The sequence below is a fragment of the Carlito syrichta genome, unplaced genomic scaffold (assembly GCF_000164805.1).
Source record: "Carlito syrichta isolate Samal-C Ts95f unplaced genomic scaffold, Tarsius_syrichta-2.0.1 Scaffold311553, whole genome shotgun sequence".
Lineage (NCBI taxonomy): Eukaryota > Metazoa > Chordata > Mammalia > Primates > Tarsiidae > Carlito > Carlito syrichta.
The window spans coordinates 419,032-423,971 of record NW_007255649.1 but is presented as its reverse complement, the minus strand read 5'-3'; positions in this window follow the sequence as shown (position 1 = coordinate 423,971).

Genomic DNA, 4,940 nt, shown 5'->3' with positions numbered 1-4,940 from the left:
AGTCCCAGCACTTTGGGAAGCCGAGGTGAGAGGATTGCCTGAGTTCACGGGTTCGAGACCAGCCTAGGCAACTTGGTGAGACTTCATCTCTATAATAAATCAAGACAAATTAGCCAGGCGTGATGGCACATGCCTGTAGTTCCAGCTACTTGAAAGAATCACCTGAGCCCAGCAGGTCGAGGCTGCGGTGGCCATGAGTGTGCCACTGCACTCCAGCCTGGGCGACAGAGTGAGACTTCAATTTAAAAAAAAATTTATTACATTTTCTTTTTCCCACCTGTCATTTTACCAGGTGAACCTCTGGGTCTCCATAAATTATGGTGCACCCTAGTGTTGTGACCCCTCCTCCAGGAAGCCCTCCCTGACCAGCCTCCCCAGGTTATTCTGGCTGCTAGCACCTGGGGTGTTTCATTGTCCTTATTATGTGAATCTCTGGTGTCGTTGTAGTGAGGTAGAGTATGTCCCTCCAGCAGGTTGGAACATAGAGACTGTGTGGGTCTTTTCGCTTTCCTGGCCTTGCTCTTCTCACCTGTGAAGAGGACGAAAATGACAGCAGTAATAGTCCCCTGTGCCAGGCACAGCCAGCCTTCCCAGGTAGTCCTTTATTTATGCCTCACCCCACTCAGGGGGGCAATAACAACCCCTCACACCCCATTTTACAGGTGAGGAAAGCAGCTCAGGGAGGCTGAATCTTACCTAGGAGCAGGGCCTGCAAGGGTCATACTCAGGGTGGTTGGTGGTACCTGGGCCTGGAGGACACATGTGGCTCAGCTCAGCCCCATCCTCGGGGGTCACATGTGGTTCCCATAGTGTAACTGTTCTCCCCACAGGAGAGGCCCTGTCACTGGACAGATGGCACCACTTAGGACTTGGTGCCCTTGGCCTCCTGCCAGCCTGTCTCCATTCCACGCACATGCTGATCTTGCAGCCCTCCTTCTACCCTCAGAGTGCTGCCCTAGCCAGGAAGACAGCGTGTCTCATAGCAACCACGGCTGTGTGGAGAACCTACCAGGAGGAAGGTTCTCTTAGTATCCGCTCCATTTTATAAATGGGGAGACAGAGATTCAGGGAGGTTGAGGGCAAGGCCACACAGTTGAGAAGTGGCACAGCAGGGACTTGAACCTTGGCAGACTAGCTCTGCTGTGCTGGGTTAGGACTAGAGGGTTAGGGTTAGGGTTAGGGTTAGAAGTTAGGGTCCTAACTTAGGGTTAGAATTTAGGGTTAGCGTTGGGGTTAGGGTAGAGGTGTGGGGGTGGGTGGGCAGGCCAAGCTTGTCCAAGGTCAAGGGATCTCCAGTGCACCCCCCTCCCTGGGTTTGCTGCCAAAACACCATGACAGATGCACAGCCAGGGATGGGACATGAAAGATGCTGAGAAAGTTGTATGGGGGCTGCTGAGTTTGGGTGCCAGAGATGACACTGAGGGGACAGCTCAGTGTGAGGGCTGTAAGTAGGGCAGCAACTTTGGAGACACCCTGACACAGGGCACGTGTAGCCCTGACAGGGGGTAAGTCCATCATGACCTCCTTGGCCCTGGTTGGGGCCCTCCTTGGGAACTGGTTCCTGCTGCCCCATGGTGGGCTAAGAGCTTCATGGAGCAAAATCTAATAACGAAGTGCTGCCTTAGGAAGGGCCTTCTGATCTGGGGCTGGAGCATGTGAACAAGGGGCCCCAGGAAGACCCACGAGGCTCCTGAGCTTCGGGCAGCCTGAGGTCCTCATTTTGCCCCAATAATGGTTCTGGGAAGGCAATACCACTCTAGTAGCCTTGATGATACCAAATGGAGCAAATGGTTGGGCTTCAGTGAGTAGCCTGGGACAGTTGAGAGCCTCCCCAGACCCAGCAGACACCCCCAAAGGCAGGGAGGGATTGCCAAGGTTGGAGAGGCTGTGAGTGTGGGGAGGATCAGATAATGGCCTGGAAGAGGGCCTGATCCCTAGGCATCCCGGCCCATCATGCATCAAGCTTGTCCTTGCCCTCCTTTCATTCACTTCCTTCTGTCAGTTTTCCCTGTTTCCCACTCCCCTCACTCTAGGGTCTCCAAGTAGGGATGTACAGAGTGGTTCTTTTTTAGGTGAGAAAGTGAGCTAGCGTCAGTATCTAACATTGGAGTTAACACTGTCGCCCCCTAGTGGCAAGTGTAAGAGTCAGCAGGGCCCTCCCTGAGTCTTGGGTTCTGAGGGCAAGGGGCAAGACTGGGGGTGCCTCTTCTCTGAAGGCTGAAGTGAATTTCCAGATGGAGAAACCTTGGTTTAACTAGCTGATTCCTAGGAAATGTTGACGGGCAGATACAGCACGGTCAACACCTGAGCCGGGAGCAGCGGGATATAGTGTGGTGTGATTTATTCATATGTAAGCATAGGCTTGGGGGTTCCTCGGGTTGGGGAGCCTGGGACCAGCCTCATCCCCTACTCCTGTCCCATCCTTGTCCCTCCTTTTCTCTGGCTATGCACCCCAGGTCTGTCTACATAGGCCAGACCACTGTGTGTCCAGCACCCATCAGATTGGGGCTCTCCAACTCTGCATTCAAGGCCAGCTCTGTCTCATTAACCTCTCTAGCCCAGGCTTGGCCCTCCTCAAGTTGCTGGCTTTGCTGCCTGCACTGTCCGGTCCCCAGGCACTGGGATAGCCAGTCCTAATCCCAGTCCTCATGGAGGAAGGTGGCAGGAGCTGGCCCATAGGGTTCATTAGGGGAGGTGAGAATGGCACCCAGGCAGAAGAAACAGTGTGGGAAAAGTCAAGGAGGTAAGATCTAGCTTGGACTCGGAGTTCTGGGCAGGGGCCTGGCATGGAGGATGGCTAGTACGGAGGCGCCAGGGAGGGGCTGGATAAGGGACCTTCATCACAAATGTCATCAGGAAAGAAACATACCAGCAACTAGGACTTGGACAGGGTGAGGGGTGGGGAGAAGAAATCAGGGGATGCTTGGGCAAGGGCTGGACCAGAGAGAGCCCAAGGACTAGAGGATGGGCCCTTCTCTGTGGACCTTATTTAGACCTTCTGAGGATTTTTTTTATCATCCAAAGATTGGCAAAAAATCTTCACACCCCCAGGACAGATGGGTTACTGCAGGTTGTCTCAGCCACATGGAATATTGTTCAGGTGTCTACAAAGGGCTTATAATATAGTAGTGTTATAAATATTTTCTTTCTTTCCTTTTTTTTTTTGAGTCAGAGTCTTACTCTGTCACTCAGGCTGGAGTGCAGTGGCACGCTCACAGCACCACAGCATCGACCTGCTGGGCTTAGGTGAGCCTTCTGCCTCAGTCTTCCAAGTAGCTGGGACTAAAGGCATACCACCATCCCCGGCTAATTAAATATTTTCTTATACATCACTGGTTAAAGTGTAAATTGAGGCAATTTATGGAGGGCAATTTGACAACAGCTTTCAAAATTGCAAATGCCTAGAGCTTTTGACCCAGCAATCCCACTCAGGGAAATGCATTTTCATGCATCTGACCAGCTGAGACTGGAAAGGACCTAAATGTCCATCAAAGCTGGGTGTGACAGCACACACATGTAGTCCCAGCTACTTGGGAGGCTGAGATGGGAGGATTGCCTGAGGCCAGGGGTTGGAGGTTGAAGTGAGCTATGATTAGGTCTGTGAATAGTCACTGCACTTTAGCCTGGGCAAAATAACAAGGTCTTCCATTAAAAAAAAAAAAAAAAAAAAAAGCTAAACTGCTAGGGGGTTGTTAACTGAGTGACAGTACATCCATCTCATGGAATACTGGGCAGCAATAAAAAGGAACAAAAACACTCAATATGCTAATTTCTACCAATCTCTAAAACAGATTGGGAAATAAGGCAAGGTGCAGGACAGTAAGGAATCAGGCTGTGTGGAGAAAAAAGTGGGAAAAGTATATACAGATGTATCTGCTTGTACTTAATAGAATAACTCTGGAAAGATATGTAATAAAGTGGAAACAGGGCCGCTCTGGAGTGTGAGGGACAGTGGAGGAGACCTTTCATCAGGTATAGTCTCTTGAACTGCATCCGACGGGCGTGTTTTCTTCAACACCGATGCCCAAGCATCACTCCCCAAGTTCCTCGGAGCTGTCTTGGTGAGCTCAAGTGGTCCACACAGGCACGCGGCCTGGGTCCTCATCCTCCTGGCGCGCGCCGGACAGTCCACCCACTCCCTCCTCCCCCGACTCAGAAGGCGTCCTCCTGCCCGCCCGCCCTCCCTCCCTCCGACTCCTCGGCCTGCGCAGCATGTTCCCGGGGCCCTCCCTGGCAGGCCGGCTGAGGCTGTCCTCGTGAGCCTCCACCCTGGCCGCCCCGCCCTGCCCTCCCTCCTCCACCGGGTCCCTCCTCCACTTCAGCGCGGGCGGAGCTCGACGACCCCGCGCCCCTTCTAGGGGACGCCGGGCCCAGGTTATTTAAGGCCAAACCCCCAGGAAGCCCCGACAGGGCAAGTTGCGGTACCCCTGGGCAGCCGCCCGAGACGGGCAGCTGTCCTGCCTTCACAGCCGCCCGGCGCTCACAACCCCGCCCCGCCCCCCGCCGGGTCGCCGCCCCGGCCCACAGCCGGGCGGACGGCGCTGGTGCAGTGCCGTGCGGTGCTCTCGGCCGCCATCCCCCCGCAGACCCCGCCTCTGCAGCAGCTGGTCCTCTCGCCCACCTTCGCCATGGGCACTGGAGAACGTTCCGAAAAGGTCAGACCTCGGTCTAGGTGGGGACCGGTTCAGTGGCCTGGAGGACTAGGGAGCTGGGCACAGCCCGCAAGGCGGGCGCCGAGGAGTGTTGGGAACCCTGGCCGGCGAGGGCCCAGGGCCCACGTGCCGCTGCCGCGCCTGGGTGGTTGCTAGCCGGGGCTCCGAGCTTTTAGGGACGGGCGAACGTTTGGACCTCGGGGCAGCGGCCCGGTCTGCACGCGGCCGCCCACGGCGCCAGGTCTGTCCCAGTGAGGGCGCGCTAGGGGCACAGGGAGAGCGGCTGGA